Source organism: Balearica regulorum, chromosome Z (genome assembly GCF_011004875.1).
Source record: "Balearica regulorum gibbericeps isolate bBalReg1 chromosome Z, bBalReg1.pri, whole genome shotgun sequence".
NCBI lineage: Eukaryota > Metazoa > Chordata > Aves > Gruiformes > Gruidae > Balearica > Balearica regulorum.
Window position 1 is genome coordinate 10,721,129 of NC_046220.1, and position 25,009 is coordinate 10,746,137.

General features: G+C 41.5%; 1 protein-coding gene and 1 long non-coding RNA gene across 9 annotated transcripts in view; one reads left to right on the top strand and one right to left on the bottom strand.

Moving 5' to 3' along the window:
- Window positions 1-25,009, top strand: part of PALM2AKAP2 (PALM2 and AKAP2 fusion) — a 271,609-nt gene that overhangs the window by 199,078 nt on the left and 47,522 nt on the right. The gene's annotated exons all lie outside the window — the stretch shown is intronic.
- Window positions 6,238-18,281, bottom strand: LOC142599513 (uncharacterized). The gene is made up of 3 exons (XR_012833068.1): window positions 18,192-18,281; window positions 6,860-6,970; window positions 6,238-6,650 (listed from the first exon to the last, which is right to left on the bottom strand). It is a non-coding gene; the product is annotated as an uncharacterized LOC142599513 (long non-coding RNA).

Sequence of the window (25,009 nt, forward strand, 5' to 3'; positions counted from 1 at the left end):
CAGATTTACAAAAGCATTTTCCATTGAAAATCATTGGACAAAAAAATCAAGGAGCAAATGCTTCCATTATTTCGTTACCCTAGAGGAAGGAGATATTCACAAGCGTCTGTCAGCTAGCACAAGTTGGAGCTGAGCTCTGTGCTTCCTCCTGGTCAGGAGGGGTGTACGTGCCCCTTGTTACACAAGATTTGAAAGTGTATTAAAAGATAGCTCACCTTCAACATAAAGGATTTTAATATAAGTGCACCAGAAGAAATAATAAAATCATTTACAAAAGCTACTTATGTACCAGCACTGAAGCACAAAGTTTCAGAGGCTCCTTGATTACCTGTGCCTTCTTGAAAGGGCCTTCAAACCAAGGGAGACATTTTGAGGAATATAGATGAAATTACCTTCAAAACAAGGGAGACATTTTGCAGAATATAAATCAGAGTCTGTCCTCCTGGATGTTCTTGGAGTCATGAAGATTTAGACCTTTTCTGTCTCCTACTCCATTCACTGGAAGGGGTTCTGTGTTGCAGTCGCTCATTTTTCCTTCCCTTGCAGTTCGAAGTGGTGTTTCCTTTGAAGCAGACACTCCATCATCAAAGTGTACGGTCTAAGGCAGGCAGAAATTGTAAAATGAGCAAGGAGGAAAATAAGGAGGTAGAAGAAAGTCAGTTGTTTCGTACCACTGTCAGCTTCAGCTTCAGCAGGAGTGGATGAAAACACTTGAGCAGGCAGGATCAGCAGTGCATTTCAAGGACAGGCAGAAGATTTCTCCTGTCTTTTTTGAACTTACCTTTGCTTTCTTCTCCTAAGGCAGTGTTGCTAAGATAGAGATTGGAAGTGGGACAGACAAAATGAGGTGAAGTTTTCTTAGATCTAAATATTATATTGATATGACCCAAAAGAAGAAGAGATGAAAAAATAATAAATGAGAAAGTATTTTCCTAGCACAACTGGTGACTTTGTGAGAAACACTGAACTTTGTTATTTAGGGTTCTTAATTTAACTGACTCAAGATCTTATCTGGGAATATGCATAAATGTTTTTCTACAGGATCATTTTAGTCATACTACTGCTATGTGTCTTCAAAGCAGTAATAGTCTCAAGAAGACCCACCCTTTTCCTAGGTCACATTTTGCACTAAACATCCGTGAATAAGCTGCATATAAAGTCACAATTCAGATTTTTCTGCGCACAGTTACTCTTTTAAGTAAGGACTTTTGTCTCATAATTTTTCAAGAACATTCCCTTCTCTTTTTCATACCAGTTACCTCTGAATAGATTATTTTTTAAAACACCATATGCTTTTTCCTTAAAGGCATGTGAAAAATGTCCTTTTTGACTAATGTAACTGTTAATATATGCATATTAAACTCTTCTAATGCAGCTTAAGAGGATGCCGAAGGTGAAATGTAGAATGAGAGCAATGAACAGTAGAGCAGTTGTCACTAAGAACAGCCTTTGTGTGTCAAAATACACTTACTTCATAATTAACCTATTAAAATGTCTTAATAACCCTTTAAAAATGCTTCCCTACTTTCTTTTGATGGTGGAGGCAGTCACCCAGGTCAGTCACATGGCTGTGGATTGAGGGAAGGGCTAGCAGTTTTACCCTGCACACTCTTTGGGGAGGATTGAGGACACACAACGGTATTTAGCATAAGGAGGTGGTGTGGGGAGGAAGGACAAACCAAGACAGCAAACTGTGCATACACGCTGTTATCTAACACGGGTGGCCCTTCGTCCTGTCCTTTTGCAAGGTTAACAAGTCAGCATCCCCCAGCTGACCTCTGAAAGGAGGCAGGCAAGGGGACGTAGGGTTGCTACTTGGATCCTCTCTTGCTTTTTCTGGTCTGTCTTCAGACATGGCTTTTAGGATCTCACTTCCGGTGTTTATTTCATATGGAAAAAAAGCCCAGGGTGGATCTACCCCAGGACTGCCGCAGGCAGGAATTTATATTGCCTTTCTGAGCTTGGCTGTTTCTCCTGTGTAAAATGGGGTGTGGGTTTAGCAAAGGTGCTTAACGTCTCAGCAGTGCCTTTGCTTTGTTCCCACTGAAGTCAGGTGAGGTTCTGCACCCAATTTCGATGAGATAAACTATGCTTAATGGATTAGGCAAAATTGGCCCATTTTGGGGCTTTTGAAAAGGACTCCTCCCATAGTGCTCCTAAGATATCCCAGACAGCATCTCTTACCTCTGGCAGAGACCTCTGCCTGAGCAGGAAGAACAGGCCAGTGAAATCGCAGGGATTAACAGTTCTGGTAGGGAGAGGAGCAGAGAATCAGAAAAATGGCAATGGGCTGACAGGTTCTCAGCGGGCTTAGCTGGGAGTCCTGAGGTGCAGCATTTCTTGTTTCTCCCTAAAACGGGTGTCTGTCACACCAGATGGCACCCAGCCATTCCTGCTTAAGTTAGGGAAAATCCCCGTGCTTGCTCACAATTTAGTTTGCCTGCCAAGAGGAGTAACACCACCTCTAGCTGGTGCCAGTAAACGCAGGACAGAGTCCTACACCTTCATGCAGTGCAAATAACCAGTCTTCCCTTTGCCTGAACATTTATTTGATAATTGTCCTTTAGAGTAAAAGAGAATATGTTTGTTTGGGTTTTTTTTTTTCTTTAGAGTAAAGAGAATAGCTTTCCTTTTGACTTGGATAACAGACCTGGTTGTGCTCAACATGGAGTGATAATAGTCATTATCAAGTGTGATGAAGTGCTGTCCAAGCACCTGATAAGCCGGTTGTGAAGAGGTAACAACGGTGTGATAAGTAAAGTGTCAGGAGGAATCTTAAAAGGTCAGGAGGACTTACCTTATGTGGTAGGTTACAATTTCAAGTATCTACCACCCCTCCTAAACAGGTGGCTGAGCTGCTCGTAAAGCATTTCACAAGTCCCTGCCCTTTGTAGCATGATGCCCCAAGGCCATCCTTAACCACAGAGCAGCTGCACAAGAGACTGCCAATATTTGTGTACAGCTGATTAGCCACCGTGCAGAAGAGGATATAAGCAAACCATGGGGACGCAGCATCCTGCCCAACTCTCCCCAATGCATACACCTTCTTAAAGGCTTTGCCTTGGTCTGCTGAGTGCCTGTTCTGCCTGTGAACAAGACATCCCCCTTGTTCCAGTGTCTTGGGCAGTGCCCAGTCTGGATGTGCTTAGCATTTGCATCAGCTCGGTTAAAATCTTCCCTGAGCCTTTTCCAGCAGTCAGGCATCTGCAAAACTGGGATACCCAAAAATGGTGGCCTTGTTGAAAGTGGTGCCATGCTGAGTTGTGAGCAATCCTCTATAATGAGAGGAAAGGATGCCAAGCAGTTCCAACTGCACAGCAATACGATGTATAATCTAATTATGCTAATAATCCAATCTGGTTCTTCAGGGGGAAATTCAAGAGTCTATTACAAGCAAGAAGATATTTTCTAACATCTATGAAGGCCAGGCACAATATGTTACTCTTCATTAGTATCCTTCAGAATAAGCACTTGTCCTAATCTGTCCTCCATTTCTTTTCCTTCTGGCCATAAACAGTTGCCTCCTAAGCCCAAGCAGTTATCAGGGAAAACCGCAGTGGGACTGTCAGAAGAATTTATAAAACTCACAAATAGATAAGGCTCAGCCAAGAAACATAAAGTGGGATATGTTCCCCATTTTCTGTTTGGTTTTAATATCAATTGCACAATGTCAAATGCTTCTTTCCAGCTGTCTAGAGTTCTTTAATATCTTAGTGATGACTACGTACAGTGACAAAATTGAATGGTATGAATGCTGTCTTTTAATTAGTTGTCTTGCTCCCTTTTTTCCTGCTTGTACACCTCCAGAGTCTTAACATCAGCCTTCATCTCTGAAGGGACGTTGCTGTGTCTGATCCCTTTTGATTCTTCCACAACTCCAGTTTCAGCTCCCTACATCAAGCCACACATACCTCCACAAAGCCCATTAACACAGGTGGCGCAGCAGTGGAAGTGCACCACTCAAGTTGGGTCGCTCCCAACGGGTGGACCTCAAAAGCACAGGAGAGCCTGATTTCGTAAGAGAAATTCCTAGGTGGAGTTACGTGCTGACAAACTTGTTCAGGCTGCAACGTTTATCTTGTTTTGATGGTATTTTTTTGGTGGTGCTCCTTAGAAACCAAATGACTACTTCCTTTCTGGCTCAACAAGGCACTCAATGCTAAATCAAACAGTGTCAGGGTTTCCTTTTAAATGTTGCTTCTGACTCCTTCAGAGGTGATCTGCTGCTACTGGCTCATTACATCCAAAGGTGCTCCAGTTAGTCAAAACATCTGTTTCCATGCAACTCTGGCTCTCACCTGTCCTTTGCTTTTGTTTACAAATTACACAAGGTGGAAAGAGAGTCTGTTTTGCTTTCCTTGCCAACAGCAAGAGTAACAGGAGCACCCAAGGCACTGTGCCTCTGCATGAGGGCAGGAGTGTCTCTGAAATAGGCTGAAGGGATGTGTGGGCAACTGACAAAACTGCAGTGCTGCATTTAAGATTAAGGAAGAGAAATCAGTGACTTGACCTTTTTCTTGTTTGTAACTTTTCAGTTGAAAACCAGATTGCATACCTCGTGTTTATCCTCGTCCTTTATCTATGCTTTATGATTATCGTATTAGCTTCCAGATTTAAAAATGCACGTGTTTGGTTTTGAATGAGCATATACCGCTAGCTGAATGATCAGCTGAAGGCATCTTGGCTTTCATGGACTGGCTGTGTAGCACCTTAGAAAATACCTTGAAGTAAAATGTAGCTATTTCCAAGGACAAGAGTATCTCTCCATATACAGCACCACCCAGTTCGGGGAAGTTTGGATCCTAGCTGAATGCTGGTGGTTGTCTGTGACGGATAAGATCTGCCTCTCTATCTGAATTGCTCTAATCTAGCAGATCTTCCTTCTTTTTGTGTTATGCCCATCACTGTGAATGGCAGCTGCAAGCAGTGATAAAAAAGGCTTGCAAACAGCACCATGCCTCAGCCCAAAACTGTTGTGCACGCAGAAGCAACCTCATGAGCTAAATCTGGGATTTTAGACTAATTTATCAGCAAGTCCCTTCACGTGTACTCACAGGACAGTGTTTCAGCTACAACAGTCATCAATGGAAGGCACAGCCGGTTTCAGTATCTTGAGCCAAAGGAGCCTTTGTGGCTGTGCAATGAATAGCCACTGCTAGTAGCCACAGAGCACACCCAGCCAGCCAGCCAGATCAGGAGCTGGTGCAGTAACCATATGGCTACTGGTTCAATACCAGTAGGAGGTATTTTGTCTTAATGCATTGTAGCTACTCAGTGTGGGGAAAAAACAGCAGCATGTAACAAATAATGCTGCAAAGACATCATGGTATGGCATTAGTCAGGGAATTAGTCCCACTGCTGGGTTTCCAGGCAGTTGCTAGTGCCCAGAGTGCTTTCATCCTTGAAAATGCTCTGTATCTTAAGTGAGGCTCTTGTGCAATAGCAGCCTTTATCCATCCTGGCAGGGACAAAGTGAAAATTTTTGCAAGCACCATGAAGTTATTGTTAACAATAAGCGCATACCGCCAAACCAGAAACCAACTTGTGGACACACATGGCAGGAATGTATCTGCTTGCACGCAAGTACAGACATACACACATGTGTGCATGAGTGTGCACAGACATCTGTATGTTACTGGGTGTGCACACCAAAGCAGCCTTCTGCCTCCTCCTCCTCCCCCTGCAAAGGTTATTTCCCGTAATTGTGCCCTACAGCCATGACATCTGGCGTCAGAGAAAGCTCTGACTAGCTCTGGGCAGACACTCGTTAAGAACAATTAATGCCATGAGGGGAAAACTTCACTTGCCATAACGAAAACTCAGATTGTGCTGCATGTTGGAAACACTGTAAGTGGGTGAAGTTGCTTACTAGTGCTCAATAGAGGCTACTATGGGAGCAGAAAATGTGTGCACAGGCATCTAGTTATTGTCAGAGAAGGTCTTTTAATAGAAAGCCTTCAGTGTAAGAATTTCTCTAGGGGTTCAAGAGGCAGTGTAGTAACTTTTCATAGCTTATATATAAACGGTGCTTCATTATAACTAATTAATGAACAGAAAATGAGGGGATTTGTACAAATCCTGTTACAAAATTTCTCAGTTTTTAAAGGGATCTGGCTAAAAGGCAGAAGAAAAGAATCATTGTAGTGGAGAATTAGAGGAAAAGAGTGTGCCCTAAGGCAGTTCAGTGCTTTGCACATGCTGGGAAGCTGTTGTGGCTGTTGATATTTAAAATAGGATGAGACTTTGTGTATTGATAGAAAATGAAGAAATGACCAAGCGGGCTAGGGCAATGCTGAGCATTCATGAAAACTACATAAAATACCTAACACCTGGATCAACATTTGACCAGAGTTTAGTAATTGAAATATTTATTAACTGAAATTACAGGGAAGAATTTGACATGGCTGGATTTTTACTGATGTTTGTCCAGCTGATTTTTACCTCTGTGAAAACTAAGCTGCCGAGACCACTGTGTTGTCATTGTATCTCTTCTTCTTGAGATGCATTTCTACGTGGGGTGAATTCACAAATCCTAGTTCCTTATCCATCGGTGGTTTGACAGTGATCTTTATCTGAGGATACAGCACCTGAATACGTCCTTTGCAGCACAGGCCATTAGCTGTGGCAGCCCACTACTGGAAGGATAGGGCCTAGGCAAGAAAAGACAGGGTTTTGCAATAAAATGAAAGCTCAAAACAAGGTGGGAAGAAGCCATGAGGGAGTTAGGAGGGATGAGGCTAACACACTGCAAGTCTCTAAGATTTCAGATTGAGTGGAGCTCGTCCCACCTCCTCAGACTTACCTAAGTTACATTTAGACTATTTACTTTGTACTTCTTGCATATGGATGCAAAACCTACCTGGTCCAATGAAAAGCAGATGAGTTTCAGGCTCGTGTTTCACACTGCCGGCTTCTTTTCCACTGAAGTGCATGATCCACCCCATTATTTGGCACAAATATATCCTATCCCCTGGGAAAAAAGAGAAAATGTAACATAAAAGCTGTAATTACACCATACCATTCAGCTGGTGAACTTCTTCACACGGCTGGTGAACAGGAACATTGTCATGTGGCTCCGGCTGTCTGGGATTTTGCGGTTGGGACTGATTCCCTTTTTCCTCTTTCCATTGCTGGACAGCTTGAGCTCTTGCAGTGAAAACATCAATGCATCTGAGACCTAGATGTAGGTTTTATGAGAAATTTTAGGAGGGAGGGGAAGACTAAGTGAGAAGACAGCAGAAATTTTCCTCCATACCCAGCTTCCTAGCCCCAGCAGAAAGCATGCCAATGGGCGCTGTTCTGCAAGCACCAAGACCCGCCTGACCATCCATGAATAACTTCTGTTAAACCTTTGCAAGGCCATCGTGTATTTCTCTGCTTCACAGCCCGGAAATCAACATGGCAGAGAGTCTTTGAATGCCTGCGGGTCGCGTCAACACTGGTCACCCACACCTGACGCTGTGCCAGCACTGCCCAAGCCGTGCTTGGCCGTGCAGAGGAGGTGCTGGCAGAGGGACCAGGGCACAGCGGGGAGTGGGGCACAAGGAGGGATGGGGCTGGCGACGGGTCAGGAAGCAGCAGGAGCAGGTTCTGGTAGCAGGGGGTGTGTGTGGTGGTGGATCCAGGCAGGCTTGGATCCGTATTTATGACAGTTATTTATTATTTATTGCATTCTGCAATAAAGCTTGGCAGGGCAGTGCCTGGGAACTGGTGGTCTGAGAGATGATTGATTTTGTGGCTGTTGTAGTATGGACTGCTCCAACACGAAGCATCAGAAAGAGCGTGATGCAAAGGGAAAAGGGATTTTCTCCGTGAGTTCCCCTCTGGGTTGCTGAAACTTTCTCCCATGTAAACAAAGCGGTTGCGTGAACATCCTCTGTTTCGTTTTTCCCTTCTGATGCCATTTCGTGCAAAGGAAATGAGCTGCAAGTGTTTAGCTTGGCACTGTAACTTTGGTAATCTTATCCGGGGCATAAAGTAGCATGGGCTGGTGCTTAATCATTCACTCACTAGCTCAGTGTCGGTTGAGCTTGGAAGACAAACAGAGGGTAAGAAATTGTGTCAGCCCATCTCAGAGGAGCAGGTATAAGGCGGTTCAGGAAGGATGACATACTTTCTGGGCTTCTTGGTGCAATAGCTCATTGCCTTTCCAGCACAGCTGTTGCCGCTGCTGCTACCAGTTTTGGAGAAAATGTCTGTATTTGAAGTGCCCATCGGCTTGCAGCTGTTGTCATCCTTTAATTGGCGTAATCCTGGTGGATGAGAGTAGCACAACTGTGAGTGTGTCCTGCACTGTCACCCGACTGCCAGCACCTCCTGTGTCATGCATTCTTCTTGTCCATATGTTTTATGTATAAATACCTTCCTTATGTACCCAAAGAGTCCCCTGAGGGCTGTCTTGTCTTATGTGGCTATACAAGGAGGATTTCTCCCCTCTCCAGCTATGAATATTTACCAGTTACGGTATTTCCAAAAGGGATAGGGACACATGAACACCATTGTAGTCACTGCTGGTAAGACAGTACCTGGAACACCATGTGCATTTCTGGCCACTCATGCTCCAAAAATAAGACGTGACACTGCAGTGGATGCAGAGGGGGTCTGCGTTTACCTGGACAGCAGGGAGATGAAAGCCTGATGTGCAATTTGAGTGTAAAGGAGATTTACTTGTTTAGTCTAGAAGAATGCAAAGTGGGATATATCAGAAGTTTATGTATGCATCAGGGAAGGAAACACCAAGAAGGGCAGTAAGTTATTAAACCTCAGTGTTGGAAAAAGAACAAACCGGGATGAACTACCCATTAGCAGATGTAGACTAGAAACTAGAAGCCAGCCCGTAAGGATCAGACTAACACTTCCATAGCAGCAGCGGGGACAAATTTTCTTAGCTGTTTTTTGAGACAGAGCCTGAATAAGTTCACGAAGAGGATGAGCTGACAAGCTTTCCTGCTGTAACAGGTGATGGGACCAGATGACACAGGAGATCTTGTTTCCGTCTTGTATCAGACTATTCACAACACGAATTTATTAAAGTTCCTGCAGCAATTTCTCAGTGGAGCCTGAGATACTGCAAATGGAAAGCACAGTCATGGATTTGAAGTGTACACAAACAGTACTTCAAACTATGAGCTGAACAAATTTCACGGGATTAGGAAGGGAGATGCCTAGCCAGTGGCTTGTTAGCTGACCACCCAAGGTAAACACGGTGCTTAGAAAACTGCAGTGCCGATTCATGCTGGGTGATGTTTGTGTTTGTTCAGTTGGAAGCTGAATCCAGCCAGACATGAACCACTTTTTTTTTTTTCTTTTCCCTTTTACCGAGATTACTTTTCAGCCATTTCACCAGACAGACAACCAAAACCAGCACAGCCAGGGAGGAGGTGAGCAGGATTACAGCAACTTGCACTGCAGTTTGACCATGCTGGCCTGTTCTCCTTGCGTCAGTATCAAACCACGGTGCCAGCACCATTGTAAGCACTGTTGGGCTAATGAAAAGGCTGTTTTTCCATGGTGATGCTACGCGTGATCCCAACGGTTGTTATGTAAGTGCTTGTGATATTTTCTGCCAAACCACAAGAGGTTGCACTTTCGTGATTAGTGCATAACCTCTTGTGTACACAGCCCAGGGACAAGTTTGGCATATAACCTAGGGACACCCTAGAAAAACGGATGAAGGACAATCATGAGGCAGTCATTCAGAATCTTCCAGGACAGCCAATTTGCATCCATTCCACGCTGCCTTCTGATGCGGATGTGTTCCTCTTGTTCTTTTCATACTGGGGGTCTCAGAGATACTGGGTTAGGAAGTTATATATATTAAAAAAGTCCTGGTTACAGTGAAGAATTTAAGGGAGTTTCCTCTTCTACTAATTGTTTCAGGATTTTTGTCACCTTTCCTACATGTAAAAGTGTTTGGCTTTTGGTCTTTCAGAGGTTAAAAGGTGGGCAAGCAGCAGTTGGATCTGATTTGAAAAGAATATGAGTGAGAATTCAGGATTTCCTGCTTAAGGAGAGCCATGTGAATACCAGTGAATGAGCCTAGTCCAAAGCTTATTGCACTGTAAAGTTAGATACCCATTTAATTCTACGTGTTTTGAACTATGCCTTAAAAGCACAGGTTGCTGAGATCCAAGAGCTAGACTGTGGCTCGTAAAATGTCTTCTTTGTGCATTTTTGGTGGCAGGCTTTGTTTGACAACGTGCTAGTAAGCTTTTAACAAATGTTCACCAAGCCAAGTCATCTTCTGTATGATGTGAAAATAATTCATGCTTCTATATCATCACTAGTTGTATGTAGAGCACAGAATGATGTATTCAAGGGAAGTTTTGCACGAAGTGGCTGATAAGATCTTGTCTTTATGATCTCACACATTCCTTCTGAGATACGTAGTCAAAAGACCACACTCTTGTATAGCTGCATTGCAGAGCATCTGGACAGACTACCTTTTTCTTACACCCTTTCTTACTGGTTTTCCTTTCAAACAAAAGGTAGAAAATTGTGCTTGTCCAGTTTCTGCTGTTTGTGTGAATTAATCTTTCCTAACAACGTTAGTCCATAGTACCCATAGTCACCTAGTTAGCTGCCATTTTTTTTTAACCTTTCTATTTCAGAATAAAGGCTTTTTCTCTTGATGGGATAAGCTTTTCTAAGTGTTGAGAAAATTATTTGAGCAACTTCTTGCCTATGCTCTTCTTGAAATACTCCTTATGGTATTACTCCTTGGAGCACCAAGGATCAGCTGATGTAATCACTACACACTGAGTTTTCCCCAGAGATGGCACTTTTTTGTTAGGGGGATGGACATTTAATAATAGCAGCAGTGTTGCATCCACAGAGGTTTACCGGGCAACAAGGAAAACTGGTTTTGTAGAAAGAAGCAGTATCTTCTATTAGACTGACCAAAAGAAATACGAAAAAAGACCAGTGTTTTGGGCTCAGCACCCAATCATCAGCTCATATGCAGGATAACTTGATTTTCTTCCATGAAGCCACAGGACATTTTCCAGGTTTGTGTGCTCCAGGCTTCCCATCCAGGCCCCAGATGTTTTTTCCAAGCTTTTTAATTTGTGTATGGAAGTATGCTTAGCCTTTGAAATATGTGATTGGAAAAGACAGGGTCCAGATATTGCTGAGATTGCGTGTTTTTGGTGTTCTGTCTGAGATCTTGCATAGATTGTCTGGTGATACAGATAACTTTGAATCTGATCTTTTGTGTCACATGTAAAATGGGGATAATAAAATGATGTGCAACAGAAGAGAAGCAGTAAGATGAACAAAGTGATACATTTAAATCAGGAGATTTATAGACTGACTGGTTTAAAATTTCTAGCTTACTCCTTTCCAACCAGGAGGTAGGAATGGAAAGCCAGGTCTTTGTTCCTGTAGGAGGACTCTTGCCATAGGGAAGGAGGAGCAGTACAGTAGAACCATAATAATAGTAATAGTAGTAATAACAATAATGATAATAATACCAATAATAACAACAATAATAATAATGAAGGAACTGTCCTGGTTTCAGCTGAGATAGAGTAAATTCTCTTTCTAGTAGCTGGTGTAGTGCTGTGTTTTGAATTTAGTATGAGAATAATGTTGGTGAATAATAGTGAGCAATTGCTTTTGTGCATCGCTTGTTTCATATTTATTGCCGTTGTTGTTACTATTCTTCTTCTTTTTCTTCCTTTGTTATCCTATTAAACTGTCTTTATCTCAACCCAGGAGTTTTTCCATTCTCCTCCCCATCCCCTTGAGGGGGGAGCAAGTGAGCTGCTGCCTGGTGCTGTTACCGACTGGAGTTAAACCACAGCAGCAACAAATACTTGTCACTCTTTCCTGAGGAGCTCACCAGGTTGAATTCTTGGGCTTTCTTACTCAGTTCTGCAGTTCTTGTTATTGCAATATTACGCTCATGAAGTTCAGTAATTACAGATTGAGACTAGGCAGGATTAGAATCCTAAGTACTTTTGTCCAAATTTCAGATCATCAAACCATGTGTTTTGCAGTTGCCAAATCTTGCAATTACTTAAAGTCTTTGAGTGCCCATTTCCAGAACTGAGGTAGCCTCTAGCTCCTATATAGCAGCGTCCTACACTGCTACATTCTGTACAACAGTTATGAGTCCAGTTTTCTAATTTTTGTAAGGAAAAAAGAAAGCACAGTGATGCATTATTTCTCACACCAGTTTTGGGTTTGCACATTGCATCTATTGTGGACAAAACCAAAGGCTTTTCAGGCAATTTCAAATGTCTTGGTGCCAAATGGCAAATGTCAGAAGTGGTGAGCAGAGCAGGGAGGTGAGGTCTTCCTCACACTGCTGGGACTGTATCTGCAATACATCCTGCTGCATGAGACATGGTACATCAGTGGAGCACTGAGAGACTGGGAAAACGCAGTGAACAATTTTAACGGGGAGTAAAATGAAAAATGAAATTTGAAAATCTTGGGTGTCTTTTCCTCTTGGGTTCTTTAATTAAAAAAAAAAAAAGATACAGTATGGGTACTTCTCTCACACACTGATTTTATGTGAAAGATTATTTTTCCTGCACTTTTCAAAGAAGGAAATAAATTAGCAAGTGTCCTCATAAGCATACTTTTTGCACACAATTTGCAAAATATGCTATAAGCACTTTTCTGATGAAAGGCACGGTGAGGTTAAGTGATTTTTCCCAAGACACCAGAGCCTAGGATTGGATTTGATCTCATAAATTCCAGTCTAGTATTTTAGCCACATGCATTTGTCACAGTAGGAGGTTTCATCTCTTTGATGCCGTGTCTCATCTTCTTTACTCATGGACAACTGGAAGACAAACAACTTTTATGGCTTCATCAGCCTGAGTAAGTTCTTAACCTTATCCAAAGGCTTTGTATTTATTGGGAAATAAAAGGAGGTGTAGAAAGGCAGCACTGGTAAATCCTGTTGGAGTCTCACAGGAAGTTGAATGACCCTTGGCTGAGAAACACAAACCAGAAAATGTGGGTGTGATATTTATTGGTATGTGCTTTGCATTCTCCTGCGAGGATTGACTGCATTTTGCATCACTGCTGGAAATCCTGCCTACCTTATCCAAGAAGATTTCAACACTAATTCTTCTGAAAATAGAGAGAAACGCTGTGAATGTTAGTATTTTGACTTCTGACTGAGTCCTGGAAAGTCCTCCCCTGGTGCTAATGATTTCTGGTAAGAGGGAAGAAGGATGGACTTTCAAATGCAATGGGCATTTATTAGCATGTACACATGGATGGCACAGTCATATCTCTTTGTGGCTTCACTTTAGTGTATCTTTTTGTTCGCTGTTTCTCCCTGAAGACAAGTCAACAATTGCATTAACTTTCTGATCTTGGTATGGGAATGTTTATATTAATTGCCTGACATCAGCAGCTCTGTGTTCTCTCATTTAAAATCAGCTATGGGGGAAACTTTCAGTAGTCCTGGTTTTTATTTAAAGGAGAGCAGGGGCGAAAGCCTAAAATGAAAGCGGAAAAAGGCGGCTAACTTTTGCAGAAAATAAGCAGGTTATATTTGTATGGGTGCAAGGTCACAAAAGTTCAGAGTATGTCTTTTTAACTGTCTACCTGTATGAATATTTATTAACACAAAAGATGTAAAAGCGGCTTTGATGTGTTGTTCACAGTTACTTAACTATTCTAAATATGCATGATATATCACAGTATTTCTGGCTACCAGTTTCTGAGCTATTTAAGTGCACTCAGTTCATCTGCCAGGAAAATCAAAGATCAGAGGTCTTCTTTCTAAGAAGCTTGTTTAATATTCTGTATTAGGGCAAAATGTTTTGTCATAAGGATTTTCCTTGGGATCTCCTAGGTTTCAGGTGTTTTGGTAGACTTAGTTCATTGTTAAGTCTGCAGAATAGTATCTTATTACTTAGGTCGATCTGTTCTGTATTTGTATTCTCATTTACCTTCAGAATTAAATCCTGTTAGACTTCATCATGTAGGTAATGAGCAAGTTACACAACCTTTAACGAAACAAGGAGGATACTAAGAGGCTGCAAGATGAAGATGCATGTGGACAAACTTGTTTCCATTCCATGGCAATTGTTTGAGTATCTGGCCATGGGAGGGTTCAAAGGATGTGCAGAATAGCTGTTTCTCACCAAAATCTGCATTTCTACCCTTGGCCATAATGAAGTAACTCAATGTTACTTCAGCAGAAGACAGTTCATCTATTTTGTGATTATAACCTAAGTCCTCCTGTAGTCCATATTAGAGTCATGTCTAGATTCCTGCTGAGGAACAAGATTTGCCATTTGCTCCTCTTCTGGTTGTTATAAAAAGATATTAATTGCTGAAATAGTAGCCATGGTACCCGGGTTCACTCTGGCTTAAATCACTTTCAGATACTGAAGAAATAACTGAAGTCATTTGTTGCTTCCAAAATTGACTTCAGAAATGCCAAAGCAAGAGGTCAAAATGCAGAGAGAGGTGAAGGAAAACGGAGTTGCTCCCTTGACTGGTTGTAGAGCAAAGCCACCTCAGTAATCTGAGCAGAAGCCAGGGCTTTATCTACAGTGCAGTAAAGGTTGATTAGACATTGTTAAAGCCACTGCTAAGTGATGTATGTAGTGTATAATTTTGATAATTTTAAACACATCTGCACTTTTACCTTTTTTAAATTGTCACCACGTCCGTGTTAATAGCTTATGTGTAACAAATACGGGTATGGAAACAAACTTTTCAGCTGAGCCAGAGCTCAGGTGTGTGTTTGTTGTTTGCCTAGTAGTTAGGGAAATCAGCACTTCAGTACTTGTCTAGGTTTTTTTTTCATGGCTGTCTATCACTTCACCATCAAGAAAGACAAAATCTGTACAAGGAGATGTATTTTCTTAGAGCACCGAGTGTGTGATAGTGCTGGTATTCGTGCTGCAGTAGGACTTGCAGAACTGCATTACAACTATTTTCAGTACACTGAACTGATGGTGGAGCAGCACTGTGCGCAGGCAGCTCAGTTCTCTGCTAGAAGTAGCTGTAGAGGCAAGTCTCGCACAGTTTTTCCTGCATCCCTGTAATTTATTTGGGTGGGATTGCAGCAGTGTGAGTACTGGAGATAAAATATTGAGGATCACTGAGTCAGATTTGAGCTGATAAAAATCTAAAATTACTTCTTCTTCCTCTACTGAAGGAAAAAACGAAACAGATTAAGTTAGTTACTTGATCTGTGTGGCTGGATTTGCACCAGTGATGGTTTGTCAGTACAAACAGCTGCCATAAAAGAAAAGCAAACATGGCCATGGTGTGCATGCAGCAGTAGCGTACAGAAGTACAGTTTCAGTGCATCACTGAAATAGCATACATGTACAAAATAACAGATCTTTACTCTTTTACCATTTTAATCTCTTGGAGACTAGGTCTTGGTCTCTGACTGAAAAACTGACAATCCGTTAAGGAAAACTTAACCACAAGCAAGGCTGCAACATACCATATTTCCAGTGTTGCCAAGAGCTCACTTCAGTGTATTTTGGAGAAAACCTTTTAGTCTGATCGAGGGTGGTAACTTTATTTGCTATAGTGGTATTATTGTGAGAGTGTTTATAGCAGCTTCTGTGCGAATTTATTCAGCAAAATCATGCCGATTGCCAAGTAGAGGTCAGGATGCCGGTGACAGGGAAGGGGAAACCCTCCTGACAGGAGGAAAAGGGATTTCCTTTGAGCCAGGCTAAAAGATAATAGCAAAAGTAAAAAATGCAAAGCTACAGATAGTGTCTGATAGCTGCCTCTGGATTTGTGAAGCGGAGTTGAATGCCAGCGGTGGAAATACAAACTGGAGATTTGCAGGGGAGGGAGCACCCCTGCTGCAACGTGCTGTCCACCATCGGCTCCTCCAAGAGGAGGAGTGGGAGGTTCAAAGGTTATCATCCTATTTATGCTAATTGAGTTTGAGCTAAGCTCTTCCCAAGAAAAAAAGCCTCTTATTGAATTAGTTATTCAGTTCCTCAGGGTGCAAGTGGAATGGCTGTAACGGTCTTAGAGTCTGCTCGGGGGGCCCTTGAAGAGTACAACTGAAGGTTTTCTCTCAATTTAAGCATCCCTCAGATGAAAAGCAAGCAGGAGACCTGAGAGACTTGCGTGCCTTTTGCTATTTAGTCTGTCTACAGAAGGGGCCAAACATGTTCAGGTACACAGCACCCTGGCAGGTCCTCTGCTTGTCCATGGAGCAGGGGCTGAGGGTAAGAACAATTTATTTTCATAATACTGTTAAACAAGCATAATTTGTAATCTTAAGAATGTGCTGTAAAGGGGAGGCAGCGTCAGAGCTACCTACACAGAAAATGAAGGATCTGTAGTGATGTGTAGTGCTTATTCCTTCTTTGTGTATTTCCATGTTGCTGTTACTTGAGGGAACAAGTCAGAAGGAGTTATGTGAAAACATGTTGTGTATGTTTATAGGTCTCTGCATTTATATTCATACAGCAAACATATGTCACTCTGTACCTCTGTATGTAGGAAAATGTTAATAATTTTCAATTCCTTAGCCCATTCTCTCTTTTGAAAGGTTTATAGACTTTTGAAAGGTTTATAGGCACAAATTACTTAATTAAACCTCATAGCAGTCTTAGGAGATGCATGTTAAGGTAGAGTTGCAGCCTGGATAAGTATTTTATTCAAGGTCATGCAGCAAGTCAGCAGCAGATAGGAGAATGAAATCCAGATCTTCTGATTCTGAGTCCCTCTAGATGCTTAATACCTGTTAGTTGTCTTCTAAATTTGATTTTCTTAAAGACTGTTAGCCTTGAGGACTCATGAAAGTACAACAATTAACTGTAGCAGTAGAACGACTATGGGCAAGACTGAAATCTGAAAAGTGTAAATTTAAATCAACTTGGCCTGTCATTATTTGTACACTTATTCTTGCAGTACATTGCAGTATTATTTTCTGTTAAAGTAGTCTACTAGTCTCTGATGGCATTTAATATGAGTTACTTTGCAATTCAAAAATACCTATTACATTTCCTCAGCTGTCCTGATTTTATCACAAGTCTTGAGATATTTGGTATGGTTTTCCTTTCAAAAAATGCCAAATACCAGAAATACCTTTAATTTTTTGAAAATACATTTCTAGCCTCAAAAGTTGTGAAGAAATACTGGAAAATACAGCTTCTAAATACTACCCCCTGATTTGCCTCTGTCCCCACTCACACCACCCCCCCCCCCGAAAGAGGCAAATCAAAATTAAATTGTATTTCTATCATTTTGGTTTTACAACTTGCAAGACTTGTATCTCACTAGCTTCTATGATTTTTGAAGCTTGATCATTTTAATCAGTCTGTGTAGAAAGCACACACTTGGAAACAGAGTGACCAAGGTCTGCACACACAGCTGTTTTTCTGTACAAGGATAGCTTGCATTTGTTGTTGCTAAGGCCATTTTGGCTATTCCCTTTCTAATCCTTTTATCTTAAGGGATCCAAACTATACAGATTGTATAGATCACTTATCAGTCATTATGTAATCTTCTTTGGGATGAAGGTGGGATTTTGTGCGGTCAAAAGGGTGGCACCAGGACTTCCAAAGTGCTGGTATTTGTGCAGCCCCACCCCGGATTGGGCTGTCTGGGGTGCTTGTGGGATCTTCTTCAGCAGAGGTTTCAGTTTTCTAACTACACCTTACTATACTGTAAAAGCTTACTTCTGGATAAATATAAATCTGCAATATATGTGGCACTGGCTTTCAGAATTAGCAACTCTCTGAACAGTTGTGTTTTTGCAGAGGCTTCCTCTTCTTTTTTTCTCCCTGATGCCTTAATCAAACATTACTGAAAGAAAATATTCAGAAAGTCCATGAAGTGCTTCTTTGTCCCAGTTCTATTTTAACATAGACAGCTCTGCAGTCATCAGTTACAGCATATCTGAGACACCCAGTATATTACCAGAAGCTGTAGATGAAAAGAAAATTTGGCCGTGTGTCCAGTGGATCCCTGAAGGCACGGCATTCTTCATTGAATTGTATGCAGTGCAGAGCTGCTCAAGTACTAGAGCAATGATAATAAATTTTAGATGTTTGGATCCAAATGCATTAAGGTTTCAGAAAGCAGAATGCCAGCACTGGCTGCAGTTCAGTTGCTGGACTTCAATTCAGTGTACTGTAAAAGCCAAAAATTAAATAGTGTGCCTGGGGAACACTCACATCAAATGAAATCGAATGCCCACTTGCTGTCAAAAAGGTTAAAAGATTAAATACCTTTACTGTCCTTGCAGTACAATCTTGTGGTTGTGATGCCAGCTCAAACAGGAATGTGTGTATTTCTGTTCAAATCGAAATCCCTCGGGCAGATGGCTGCTTCATTGAAGTGGTGCCTTCAGCTTTCTTCATTGCTTACTCAAAACCAGGCAGAGATGGCTTCCCCCTAACAGGTGATACTGCACCCCCACATGGATGTAGTCATGCCTGCTACAGCTATGCCAGGCTATGAAGTCATAGCCTGCTGTCCACATACCATGCATTCATTACACATGTGCATGGCCAACTGTCTAGGATCAAGCTGGGAAGTGTTATATACAGCTGTGCTCAGAAGGTGCAAATTCCACAGGACTTTCTCGTGGTAGCACTAGGGCACCTTTAAACCTCAAGTATGGCAAAGACATGGAAGCTGTCCATCGCTGCTGGTTTATAATTCTGCCTTGTACATGTTGAAAACAAACTGTACAGTGTAATATAAATATTTGTTTCCATGAAATATTTGAGTATCTCTATTGCAATGAGCTAATTTACTCAAGCCAGTGATAAATTTCACATTACCTTTTGCCTATGCAGGCACCAGAGAACATTAATATTTATTAAATCATATTAATTAGACAGCTGATGAGAGTACACCGTTGACCTTTCTGGAGGAAGGCTGCAGTATTTCGTCTCTACTGTTAGGTAAGCCTGTGGTCCAGCCAAAATCACCATTTAGTGTTTCATCCTTGGAAGACTGTCCAGCACACCTTTGTCTTGCATGAAAGCTGTGGTTGATATTTAGGCTTGCAGCCTGCTCCTGCTGAAGTCAGCGGGAAAGCTCTCCTTAGCTTGAACTGGTGCAGGGCTGGGTGTACGAAGATAATGTGACAGTGGTTTGAAGGTACTATTTATAGTGATACCAAAAGTAGAGAAGTTTTGCGGAAACATTATTGCTAGGGGCTTTGGAGTTTGCACAGATATGATTAGTGAAAAGGAAGGGCCACCTCTAGTCTCTTGGTACACAGCAAAACTGTTTTAAGACTAATTAGGGCCACATTCAAGCAGTGCAGTATTACGAGTAATTTGATTTAATGAATGCTGCTCATTTAAAAAGCTGTAATTTGTGCTCAGCCCTTAGGAAGTAAAGAGGTACTGCTGGAACATAAATTCCCTAAAGCAGAGGCAAAGCCTTTCCAGGTGTGTGACTAAAGGACATCATAAGCCTTACCAGAAACGAATAAAGGCTGTAAATCATTAAAGTTCTGCAGTTGCTCTCTCAGGTTTGGCATTCCAAATTTTACTGAACTGTTGAGTGCTGTATGTTTGCCCTAAATCATTTTGAATGTAAGATCAGATAAAACTGAAGAGGTCTTATTGGTAAAGCTAGATGCAATTCTTTAATTTTGTTGGGATGCATTTTGCTTGGCCAGGTGGTATTTTTTCTTTATACATACAGCTGTTACAGCATTTCTAGATTTTAGTACATTATTAGGTGATATGGTAAAGGCAAGATTTGGAAGAAATACTGGAGTTATTCTTACATGTATATAATCTGTTTCTAGCTGACAGTTCCCGGATTCTAACTACCACATATTAACTCCAGCACTGAAAGCAAGTAAATTTTCATACCTAACCAAAACTGTTCGCATTATGCCTTCAGTGATTCAGTTGAAATAACTTGTGGCTTCTTCTCTTCAGTGGACAGAGCTGATAGAATTTCCTGGCATTTTTCAGGAAGGAGGCTCTTGAGACTAACCTAACATAACTCTCCAGCCTTTATAAGAACCTGTATTCCCAGGCAAATAAATATCCCTGCACAGTGAAAAATAATCATCTCAATCTGAAGTGGTTTTCAGACCGGTAATTTGTTTTGGTAACAAGTAAATACAAAAACATCCTAGGAGAACCTGACTTACACTTAACATTATGCTTTAGCAGAAGATGACTCTTTGCATTAATGTGGATCAAGTACCGCCAGTCCTCAGCATGCAAGGAAAGCACCTCAGTGTCCAACAATGTAAACAGACGAAAGGGCAAGGAACGCCCAGCATGGTTGGATGGTACTTGCTTGCACACAAGTGGTTTTGTCCTCTCTGCGCTGCCAGGTTTTTTGGTTCTGTTCTGAGTGGTGGAATAGTTAGCAGGTCTCTGAAACTCTCCATTCATGCAATTTGAAGGAGCATAGAAGAATTTGACCTTGCTTGAAAAATAATTAAAGAAAAGTTTCTAGCTTTTTCTGGTTGCAGAGAAAAGCTTGAAGATAAGTGCTGTGGTTTAACCCAACCCACAGCTAAAATGCCCATTTACTCACTGCTGCCCCAATGGGATGGGGAAGAGAATGGAAAGGAAAAAAAAAAATGTTTAACTTGGGGGTTGGGATAAAGACAGTTTAATAGCACAGAAAAGGAAGACAATCATCATCATCATCATGATAAAAGAATATGCAAAACAAGTGATGCACAGCACAATTGCTAACCACTCAAAGGCGATGCTCAGCAAGTTCTCCAGCCAAACCGCCTGATGTCAGTCTATAGTGTGGAATACCCCTTTGGCCAGTCGGGGTCAGCTGTCCTGGCTGTGTCCCCTCCCAGCTTCTTGTGCAGCCCCAGCCTTCTCCTTGGCAGGGCAGTAGGAGAAGCTGAAAAGTCCTTGACTGCTTGGCAACAACTGAAAACATCAGTGTGTTGTCAACATTATTCTCATCCTAAATCCAAAACACAGACCTACACCTGCTGCTAGGAAGGAAATTAACTCTGTCTCAGCCAGACCAGGACAAAATCTCAGACTGACCTTTGAGGACTTAAAAAGCAGGAGGAAAATTAAAAGGACTATCTAGCTACCTTTTTGTGCTTTTAAATGGTATTTCTTGGCTTTCTGGGACTTTAGTAATCGTGTCTGAGCAAATGGAATTAGTTTTATTGCTATAAGATTAGGGAAATTTAGTAGCATCAAGTGCCAGCAATACATGTTTATGCACATTATTCTAGTAACATGGATCATTTTATCTCTGCTATTGGTAATCACTCTGCTACAAACTGCACTTAAACCACCTCCAACTTGTTGTTTCTGTTGCTGTGTGATGCCCATAATTCTGCCTTTCAAAAGTGCTCCCAGTTCTTTTCAACTTCCATTTTCCCTCCTAGTCTTTAGTCTTTTAATGTTGACCCCATGCAACACAGGTCTGCCCAAGATATAGAACCACTCAGCGACCTTTGTTTTTCATGTGACCAATGAGCAAACAATTACATTTTTAATAGATTGAAGAGGAGCCCTGTGAGAATGGGATCTGAGTAACTGTCCTTTAAATATTATTTGTTAATAATTTCCTTTTAAAAAAAATAAATAATCTCAACAAATACTGTTTTCTTGTGCATTCCATATCTTGGAACTTAAACCTCCTAAGAACTAGAATATTAAAATGAAATTTTTAATAGGGTTGGGAAGCAAAAATACAAGCAAGCATACTTTAGGATAGTTAACTGAGTGGAAGAGGTAAGGTCCTGTACTGAAGTCTTGTGATATTTATCTGGTTGCCCTCAAGTAGCCCAGCAATTTCAAACCAAGAAATCTTGTTCCAAAATTAAAGAAATGCAAATGAGCAAAACATACTAATTTGAATTGATAAATCTGGGACCCCAATATCTAATCTACAGAAGCATCTTCTAACAACAAGAATGCCTTACTCTTTGTATAATTCCTTACTTTCTAGGTTGTAATAACACTCCTTCCTAATTTTTAGCAACATAATTTTAACTGGGTGCTTCAGAACCTAAACCTGTACTTCTCCCAAGGGCTTAATGCCCTTTGGCTTTTCTAATTATTTCCTTCACTGTAAAATACATCTGCTTTGATACTGAGCATCATAGTTGGCCAAATGAGAAAAATTGTCCTCACTATACCAGCATTGGTCAGCTTGGAAATTGCTAGGTGATTTTTGAATGCAACATCAGAGCAAGTCCAAGGAGTAATCTAGGCACCAAAGCCTGAATTTTACTGATATTAATAAAACCCAGGAAACCAGAAGCCAAGAAATGGAAGCTCCAGACATCCAAAGACCTTGCTACAAACCTCAAAAATTTGCATAACAGGTTGCAGAATATCATGCATTTATCTCAGTTGAGCTCAGCCTGGATTTAGGATTTAAATCGTAACACCCTGCATGAAGGAATCCCAATCACTTGTCCATCAGTGGGGCAGAAAGGAAGTAGTGGTGGCAACAGACTGTCGAAGTGATGGAAGAACGGAAGAACCTGGAACAAAAGGAGGAGAAAATGAGGGGTAAACAGACCCATCCATCCAGGAACAGAAGGTGTAGGAAGGCCTTGTGTGAAATAGAGGTCCCAGTGCTCTCAGTGTTAAAGAGTCTGGACAAGGCAGAAGAAAGGTAGTAATGATCAACTGGGGGAAAGCAGGAGTGATGGTATCAGCAGGTTCCCTGACAGGTAACCAGAACCTGGCCAGAAAAAGTGTCTTAATCTGTTTTGAGCTTATAACCATGTTCACTGTCCTCATTCAGTGAGAAAGACTTTCAAGGCTTCTTCTCAACATGATTATGAGTATTGTTTAAGCATGCTGCTCTGTACCTTCACTGCCATTTTCTGGCAGTAATAAAAACCTGACTCTGATTATGTGTTCATAATTTATTCTGGGCTTATCTTGGTATAAATTCTAAATAACTAAAACCTAACTCCAGTTCCCGTTAGAAGATCCTTGCTCATTTTGTGCTGGGAAAGCAAAATAATACCTGGACTTGAGGACATAGAATGGAGCTTTTGCTGAAGTCAATTTTTTGTCATAATTCCTGGAAGAAAAACTTGTCCAAGCTATGGCAATCATCAGGGAAAAAAGTTCTTGAGCAAAGTCACAGTAAAATACATCATTAATCATAACCCACCCACATCCAGGCACCATATCACCAGACACTTCGTTGGAGGAAGGAACAGTACTGTTGGTATTCATGACTCATTATATTCATGGGTTACAAGGTTTAAAGAGTCAGCTGTGATCATGTTATGACTGGCATTGTCACACAGACCACTAGATTTCCCTAAATTGACTTCTGTTTGGATTAGAGCTTATCTTTTAGAAAAACATCCAGTTTTGATTCCACATGTCCTGCAAGGGAGCATTCATCACAGTCTGTTTTAAATTGTTCCCTTCATTAATTATACTCACAGCTAACAGCTTCCTGTTAGAAGATATGCATTATTTTACTTTTATTCTCCCTGAACACTCCCCAGTGCAGACAGAAATGTCTTGTGCTCCTTTCTCCTCTGAGGAGTTGGCTTTGTCTGAAGATTGTTGACTGATTACTTTTTTTTCCTTGCATAACCTGTGGGCTTGGAAAACATTCTGATTTATGACTTTAATTACAGGCTGTCTAACCATTTAAAAAACCTTCTCAGTGTCTTCCTTCAAGTCTCACCATTGTTGTGATGCCAACACACACCTGTGGCTGGGAATAGTAATGTTGATGGCGTGTGCATGGCCTCCGCTTTTAATCCATACTACTTTCACCTTGTTGTCACCTGATACTGCACCCTACCTTCATCTGTCCATGTCTTTGCTTAGCTCTGTTTGGAGGCTGTGACCAGGTTATTACTGCTGTGTTAAAACTAGGATAGTGTCTAGTACATTGAGGTCCCCATTTGGGATGTGCCTGTTGCTTCTGAGCATTAATCAGATTTCCTGATGAAATGGTCAAGGTGAAGCATCTTGGTTGGAGTTCTTTTTGTAGTTTTGGCATAGTTTGGGGCTGTACTTACATTACTATTTCCACTACAAAATTGAAATGTGTGTTTACATCGGAGACTTGCATCCTCATCCTTCAGGTCAGATGAGGACCGTTGGCAGTTACGTTCATCCCTTGCTGCAGAACAGGCAGGTTTAGAGGTGAACCCAGCAGCCACGTGGACTCCAGCCTGTGTTACTAGCCTGGAATGGTACTTCTGCCGAACCCAGGAAGGAGGGTTCTGTGTACAAACCAGAATGGCAATGGGATGCAACATGCAGGTGTGAGCCTGGGTGAGCTCAACTTTGAAGACATACCCTTAATTACACTGCAGGTTTCGGCAGTGCTTCTGTAATAGCTCACCTCATATCACATGATCTTTATCCTTTTTGAGACCACACTAATTGGTAAGAAGAGATGTCAGTGCTAACGCACCTTTAAGCACATTAGCCATGTTGTTACTTAGTCAGTTGCTGAGATGTTCACAGTTCCCTAATTGAAGGCATATATTACTTTTGGATAAATTCTGCTTAGCTGACTGACTTACACAGCAAAGCTCTGACCAGATGTGGGTTTGGAAGTTATCAGTTGACATAATATGAAATACTTCTTTCTGCATGTTTATAGAGAATCCAAAGTTGGAAGGTGTAGCCAAGCAAGGTGGTGCCCACTGAGCAGAGTACCAGGGTGCTAAGAAAACTATTTCTGGGTGGAAGAACAACATGGTCTTTGTGTGCCCTGACAAAAACAATCCAGGTCCCACCTAGGTCAAGTTGAATTATCCTTTTGCAAGCTGGGTACTTCCCCTCCTAGTCAACAATGTGAATAATGATCGTCCTTGGTTTGGAGAAATGTCGGCCCTCGGACTGTGGTGTGGGTGTTTTAAATTCAGCCATCAGCAAACTTTTGAAGTAGTCTGGGTAACTTTCCTGTTGAGTTTAATGAAAATTACGTAGTACTGTACCCCTTTCCTTTCAGAATCTGAGATTCTCAAGCATTAGAAGCTACGTTTAGTGATCAGATTGGCCTTCTGGCTTATGTTTTATTTTTTCTCTTGGTGGGACCTTGACAAATCCCAGACTTGCAAAGTTGAAGACCTGAAATTCAG